The sequence below is a fragment of the Oreochromis niloticus genome, linkage group LG22, assembly GCF_001858045.2.
Source record: "Oreochromis niloticus isolate F11D_XX linkage group LG22, O_niloticus_UMD_NMBU, whole genome shotgun sequence".
In the NCBI taxonomy this organism is placed as follows: Eukaryota; Metazoa; Chordata; class Actinopteri; order Cichliformes; family Cichlidae; genus Oreochromis; species Oreochromis niloticus.
Window position 1 is genome coordinate 31,689,987 of NC_031985.2, and position 8,212 is coordinate 31,698,198.

General features: G+C 41.3%; 1 long non-coding RNA gene across 1 annotated transcript; it reads left to right on the forward strand.

Moving 5' to 3' along the window:
- The first annotated feature begins 3,611 nt into the window (after positions 1-3,611).
- On the forward strand, positions 3,612-6,167 carry LOC109196677 (uncharacterized). Its single transcript, XR_002058089.2, has 2 exons — positions 3,612-5,559; positions 5,643-6,167. It is a non-coding gene; the product is annotated as an uncharacterized LOC109196677 (long non-coding RNA).
- The last annotated feature ends 2,045 nt before the right edge of the window (positions 6,168-8,212 follow it).

An 8,212-nucleotide genomic window follows, 5' to 3' on the forward strand; every position in this document is an offset into this window, starting at 1 on the left:
AAAACAGATTAGTGCCTGATATTAATGCAAAATGAAGCAGCCAGGGCTTTTCAGCGTATTTTATAAAGATAAAACTATGCTTTTGCACCACAGATGAGCTATCATTCAAAAATGCTTTCTTTCTGCACACTTTACTTTGTGACTCACCTTGAGAGTGTCTTCTTGTAAACACAGCTACAGCTCTACAGTAGACTAATTAGAGCAGTCTTTGAATGGAATTAAGGTATTTCCTCCTCAGATACTTCTATCGTGAGCATGCCCATTAGAGGTAATTGGATTATTTCTACTCTGTTTATCTATTAATTCTCCACATCTGTAGTTTAAGGAGGTTGGGGTAGCCTGGATAAAGGAGAAGCACCAGGGGAGCATTCCCACAGTGGGATTTCATCCCTTCCCGTCGGTCTCCAGGGGATGAAGCCTGAACATGTGATATTAGAACCTAGACGAGGGAAGACAAGGGCTTATTCATCCTCTATTACACACTGCAAAGGAGGGACAACTTCCTGCTTTAATGTGACTGATCCTTGTGACACAACGCACACGGTACCAGACACGATTACCCTCCAATCTAACCAGAAATTCTAATTTGTGGCAGCCGATCAATACACAGTACAAGGCCATTGATTTTTCTCAGAATTACATCAATGTGAAAAGCTAAAAGTGGAAAAGAAAATCTGTCATTTTATTTTATTCTTTCTGATCCACATTTTTAGGCGGCAGACCTGATGGAAGAGAGAATTAGCTTTCTCTTTCTTCTCTCTTCCTCATGAGTTGGATTTTTGTGTACCTACGGCTTCACGAAGGTGAAAAGTAAACCCCTCGAACCATGTAATCTGGTCACGCTACCTGACTTTCTTTCCCACTGCGGAGAAAACTATGAAGCAAGACCTTGGCTTGCAAATAAATTTCTCGGCAAAAAAACAGAACGGTGCACTCCGCAAAAGTGACATTCACCTCTCCTTCTTCTTTGCCTCCCCACTATTTGATTTCAATACTGCTTATACATTCTTTGTCTCTCATTAGTTGAAATTTTCTCCAGAGCTTCAATGCCGCTGATTAATTATGCATTTAGGCACAACTGCAACGGCAGACTCTACATAACAACAGTGAATTAATGATCTGCATTTGCAAGACTGTCATGTGCGACCTACATTTTTTTTTCTTGCTGGGATTGTTTCTTTCTATTTGGAGCTTGCAAAAATAATTATACTCTAAACTCTGTTCTTACATTAAAATCAATCCTGGGTGTGATGTGCTGAGAGACTGTAGCAGCAGCAACAGCAGCAGGAGCAGCACTGCCAGAAGGAAAAAACGAGCTTCGGGGCTCGCTGCAAATTCCCTACACAACTTACACACAACAGGACTTTTTACACAACCGTGACATAAACAGTAGTCAGTCTGCCTCCTTCTCCAAACCCCCGTTTACCCCACCGTCGCTGCCTCTTCCTTCCATAAAATTCATTACTTAGCTTGATGTCATTGTCACTTCTGTGCACATCACAGTGTGCTCCGTTGACCTTTTTCTCAAAGTGCGCAGCGTGTGACAGATTCAAGGCTGTGCGACTTCTGTGTGCTGTTGCTGATCTGCCCATTTATAATAGTGAAATAAAGGAGATTGCAAGGTTATACACATTTCAAGAGCAACAAAGAAGCGCGGAAGAGGCTGCTTACATCTGCTACATACTTTGCTTTCAACCTTGGCAGACCTTGAAGTGCTATGCCTGCATGACTGGCAGCTAGAAAATAGTCTTTGGTTTGGGATGACAATCTCAAAGAGATGTGGAAGTGGGTGGCATTTGTTCTCCGAGATACTTTTTTTTGCATAGCAATGTAAAGCCTTGAGTGTCTCAATAAAAGCGCAGGACACACATTGTTTCTTCAAGGGAAAATCAAAATCCATTTTTATGGAGTTTTTATATTTACAACAAGGAAAAATAAAGTGGTTCTTTTAAATAATATCACAGTATCAGCATAGATTCACCGGGCACCTCAGCGAGAGAGCGCTCAACCCTACGCTGTGCAGCCATTCTCACTTATTATGAATGGCATCTTCACCGCTTCACGAGTCAACTGATTGCATGAATTACAGTCTCTGGAGTAATAAAGTCATTTGCATTGCCCTGGTTTACACAGCTGTGAAGAAGGACATCTATTTTCTCCCTTTGTCTCTGTTGCAGCAGCGATCTGCTGAAGCATTTGCCAGGTCTGTCCTGCAGCGACCACATCTGGCCCCTTCCTCGCTCTGTGCTAATTTGGCACCTGTGTAAAGTTACCATTAAAAATAACTTCATGTCATTACGATTGTTGGGTGTGACATGTTCCAACCCAATGTGCTACTGTAATCACATTACATTTTTCACTGCTGCAGTAATATAACAGGTTAGTGTTCTAAATTCAGTAATTACAATACAGCTACAAATATGTCTGTATTTCTTCAATTATTTGCACTCTGGGTGACTTCAAATAAATCAAAGGAACTTGCTTTTTTCAGACTTTCACTACAATCATTTGATTTAAGTTGGTGTGTGGGAGAACGAAAATGGCAGAGCAGTCTACAGCTTTTCAGGTGTGTTGATATGGACATTACTTTTATTCTACAAAAAGATGACAAGCCTGCGGTAAATTTCAAACTGGATCCTGGATAGAACTTTGCACTTTGATAACATCTGCGCTGCTAGCATGCTAATGCTAAGCTATCCAAGAACCCAGAGTGATTGTAAAGCTGATTGCATACTGACCCTAGCCCAGCAGCCAAGGCCAGATCTTCAAGAGGTAACAAACTGATGAGCAGTCAGGCTGCAGCCTTATTTTCTACCTGTTCATTTTTCTAAAGTTTAATCACTGTAGTGATCACTTTGAAGTCTCTTTGAAGTGTTTTAAAAAAAAAAAAAAAATCGTTTTGTTGATACGTAAAAACTAAAAGAAAGATCATTTTTCTGTGAATAGGGATTTGTGTTTGTGTGTTGAACTGTAGCCTCAGGTTTATATTGTTAACTGGAAATTATATGACATTGTTTTTTCAGGTGTAGTTTGGTAACAAATTACTTTGACGAATAATTAAACAACACACTGCATTACTTTAAAAAAGAGTAATGAGTAATGTGTTATACATTACTTTTCTTTTTGGAATAACAAAACCAAAACAAATGATTACTACCATTAAAAAGTAATGTGTTACTCTATAAAGTCACCTACTATCTAGTTAACTTTTGTGTTGCCAAAAATAAAAAAACTTTTGCAATTAGCTTGTTAAGTTTAGAGTCAGGAGTTGTGGACTCGAGGGTTGTGCCAGTAGATGATGATATCGAAGTTAATAATTCCCAATCAAGGCAATCTAATTTTCCCACTGATGTGTTATATTAACATTCTCTTTGTGCTGAGTTTCATAGTAAATTACATCTCCAAAGTCACAGTTTCATATTACACTTCCATATATAACCCATACAAACATGTCAGGTTGTGGTTGTGTTTATTGGGGGAAATTAGGGTTTTTCAAAAAATCTTTTTTTTTTTTATCAAGTTCATGTCGGGGCTTCTGCTCACTTAAGTTTAAATGAAGTGTGTGTGTATGTGTGTGTGTGTGTGTGTGTGTGTGTGTGTGTGGAGTGACTACATGATTACATCATCATAAAGTGAGAGAAAACAGGAACAGAATATTTCTGACTGCCTGATTGATTTTTGAGTCAGAGATTAATGTGACGGCATCTGCCGAGACACTGGTTTCTCTCATCTCCTTTGCTTTTTCCATCAGGCATTTTTGTTGATGAAAAACCCATAGATAATTGGGGATCCTTCTGGGGAAAACCTGGTCTTATTAGGAGAGATGGCATCCACCCCACTTTAGATGGAACAGCTCTCATTTCTAGAAATCTGGCCAAATTTATTAAACCTCCCAAAACGGGACTATCCAGAGTTGGGACGAGGAAGCAGACTCTCTGCAGCTTCTCTCCTGTCATCCCCATAGAAATCGTGTTTGCTCCTGTATCATCAAAAGACAAGCCAAAAAAAACTATATACAAATTAACAAAGAAAGATTGATATAACACCCTCAACTTCACCTGAGAGTAAATCAATTAAATGTGGACCATCTATTGATATTCCTTCTCCTCAAATACAAAATCTTGAATACTGAGGCAATATCTTAAAGACCTCACAGTATCTTATGAACACTTCACTCTCAGACTGCAGGCTTAATGGTGGAGTTTTCTCAGTCCCTGGCTGTACTTGTATTAGTCCTTTCTGTGACAAAGTGGATGAGCAGTTGCAATGCTCTCCATTTGTGCCATATGCGTTGACCTTTTTTTTTGCACATTATACACATTATTCTGTTTCTGTTTATTTGCTATGATTTGCTATTTGTCAAGTAACATTGCTGCACTCACTATCCTGGGTTTGCTTGTGTAAGCGTTCCGTTGCTGGCAAATCAAACATTCTGCAAATTAAGGCAAATACTCAGTTACATGTTTCTTTATATTTTATTATGTTACAGATTAAGTCATTTATTCATACTTACTTTGTTCTGTCTTTTCAGTCTTCATGAGGGTCAGGTGTAGGGAAATGCCCGCCTAGCATTTCCTCATTTTAAAGTCCTGATGATGTCACACATGACATCGGCAGGTCAAACCAAGTGGAGGGGTTTCTTTAGATGCTTCCTTTTGTTTGTGTTAAGGTTTAAAGGGATTTGTTGAATGTTTTTCTTTTCATTAATAACGCCATTTAGTTGTGTAAATGTGCATATTAGAAGTGTGAAAAGGTTTTGTGTCTTTTAGATCATCTGTGTAGAGTTTTAGATCCCTCAGTTTGAGTGAGTGGTACTGGCTGGGCTAATTGGAGGGAAATTGATGGCCCTATTTAAAGCCAGTCTCTACCAGATTCAAGAGAGAGGAGAGGTGAACTGTGTTACCAGATCCATGGTCTGTTGAGGTTTGTTAATTGAGTTGATTTGGGGAGAAGTTTTGTTAAGTTACACATTAAAATAAGTTCACTATAAATAAATTGCTCACCTCTGGAAACCTGAAATGTCTGCGTAGTCTGCTTCCCTATCACCTTCCTTGACGTTCGAGTCTGACTACTTCACATTTTCCACAATGTTTCTTCTTCCATCCCCTCTTGTCAGGTCTCTTTATATTAAATCGTGTCCCTGTTTAGTTATTGTACTTCACTTCCTGCTTTATTTTGTCAGGTATTTGTGCCTTGTGCTTTGCTTTTAGTTTTACTTCCCCTTTCTTGTCTTCTGATTTAATTCAGCTGTGTTGTGTCCCAGGTGTCTCCACTTTGCGCTAATCACCTTTCTGTGTATGAATAGTTGCCGTCTCTATTTTTAATGGACCTATGGACATTTATTTATTTATTTTTAAAATCAAGTTCTGCTTCATAAGTCCTTTTTCATACAAATCTCTGATAGAAGGCTCTGACAACAACATAAACCAAGCAGACTCTGGGCTTGTTTTGGAAGAGTAGCTGAGGTGTTTCAAGTTAACTCTCATTTTTCTGTATGGGGAGTTGTTCAAGCTTATCCCAGCAGCTGCCCCATCTCAACCTGAAGCTCCAGCGATGATGGTGGGCTGGCTATACTTTTCTCCAATCCCATCACAATCCGCTCGTTCTCGTTACATTTAGCTAATTCTTCTCTCTTGGAGCAGCAGCCCAGCACTCAAGCCACATCACCAGGAGTCAGCAAGAGAAGGCAAGGCTCACAGCGGTGGATTCAGGAATGTGAGCCCGGAGTCACAATTACCTCAGCAGTGTCTTCTTGCAGTGCTGCCCAGCTTTCCAGCCGCTTCCCTGGCTAGGCTGTGGGCAGAGGACTATAAGCTTGTAGCTGTTGCTCTGGCTGGTCTCTCATCCAAAAGGAAGCAGAACTCCCGCCTTTGTCTCTTTTTCCCAGCCAGAGCCAGCTTATTTGCCCATGTTTGCTAATTCCTGTGGCTCTGAAAATATCTCCAGTGCTGGTAAATTGCAATAGTGCTTCCCATCTTTGAGTTGACCAGCAATAAAATGGCACGATTAAGACTGAATTTTCTTTTTCTGAGCCTGATAGTATAGAAAATGAGTTTTTTAATGCTGAGCATCATGAGTTAGAGCTAGAGCTCCTAGAGCTCCAGCCATCAGAGGAGATTGCTCTGCTGAGCAGCCCGAGCTTTTAGAGCTACCTGAATATTCTGCACCACTGAGTGTCCTGGACATTCAATACAGACAGAATTGGAACCTACAGAACCTGCAGAGCCCCAGGCAGTGGATCTTGTGCCGCCTAAGGCTGAACCAATGGACTGTGCATTTCTATCAAGTTCAAGGGTCTCGGCCTCATCTCGGCCAAGTGTCATTCCTCCAGAAGGGTTCTGCCTCCTCAGTCATCAATAACCCCCAGCCAAACCAGTATTGCCCTATTGCTGTCACTTGGTGTTCGCTCGCTCTGCGGTAGAGTATCACTTCCTGTTCCTGCTCAAACACAGTGGTGTTTCTGAGTAGCTTATCTGCTTAGCAATTTAATTAAAAACTGTTAGATATATTCTTTTTTCATAGTATAATCTTCACGTGCTTCATCCGAAGCACACTTTTTGTGTGCTCACTACCTAATTTATAGCCAAAGTATTCACTCACTGTCTCTGTACTGTTTCGCTAGCTTAGCTTAGCTCGTAGCCAACTCGTTAGCAGCATGGCCTCTTCACCTGTCCCTCCTGCACTTTCCTGCTCATTGTGTCAGATGTTTAGCTACTCCTCGGCCTCCTTTAGCAGTAATGATACCTGTAACAAATGTAGCATATTTGCAGCTCTGGAGGCCAGGATTACTGAATTGGAGACTCGGCTTCGCACCCTTCATTCACCCGTAGCTAGCCAGGCCCCTGTAGCTGGTGCAGCCGAAGATAGCGTAGGCCCCGCTAGCTGTTCCCCGGCAGACCCCAAGCAGCTGGGGAAAGAGGGCGGCTGGGTGACGGTGAGGAGGAAGCATAGTCTTAAACAGAAGCCCCAGGTACACCACCAACCTGTTCATGTGTCTAACCGTTTTTCCCCACTCGGCGACACACCCGCTGGGGGTCAAACTCTGGTAATTGGTGATTCTGTTCTCAGACATGTGAAGCTAGAGACACCAGCAACCATAGTCAATTGTCTTCCAGGGGCCAGAGCAGGCGACATTGAAGGAAATTTAAAACTGCTGGCTAAGGGTAAACGTAAATTCAGTAAAATCATAATTCACGTCGGCAGTAATGACACCCGGTTATGCCAATCGGAGGTCACTAAAATCAATATTGAATCGGTGTGTAACTTTGCTAAAACAATGTCGGACTCTGTAGTTTTCTCTGGTCCCCTCCCCAATCAGACCAGGAGTGACATGTTTAGCCGCATGTTCTCCTTAAATTGCTGGCTGTCTGAGTGGTGTCCCAGAAACGATGTGGACTTCATAGATAATTGGCAAACCTTCTGGAGGAAACCTGGTCTTGTTAGGAGAGACGGCATCCATCCCACTTTGGATGGAGCAGCTCTCATTTCTAGAAATATGGAGAAATTTATTAAACCCCCCAAAATATGACTATCCAGAGTTGGGACCAGGAAGCAGAGTTGCAGTCTTACACGCCTCTCTGCAGCTTCTCTCCTCCTGCTACCCCCCCAAAAACCCATTTCCATAGAGACTGTGTCAGCTCCCAAACAGACAAAAAACAAACTAAAATCCAGCAATAAACAACTTAAACATAAAAAATCACAAAGAAAGAACAATACAGTATCCACATCTGAACCAAAGAGTAAAACAGTGAAATGTGGATTATTAAACATTAGGTCTCTCTCCTCCAAGTCTCTGTTAGTACATGACTTAATAATTGATCAACAAATCGATTTACTCTGCCTTACAGAAACCTGGTTGCAGCAGGATGAGTATGTTAGTTTAAATGAATCAACACCCTCGAGTCACTCTAACTACCAGAAATCTCGAAGCACAGGCCGAGGGGGAGGTGTGGCAGCAATTTTCCACACCAGTCTATTAATTAACGAAAGACCAAGACAGACTTTTAATTCATTTGAAAGCCTGATGCTTAGCCTCGTCCACCCCAGCTGTAAAACTCAGAAACCAGTCTTACTTGTTATCATCTATCGTCCACCTGGGCCTTACACAGAGTTTCTCTCTGATTTCTCAGACTTTTTATCTGATTTAGTGCTCCGCTCAGATAAAATAATTATTGTGGGTGATTTTAACATCCATGTAGATGCTAAAAATGAC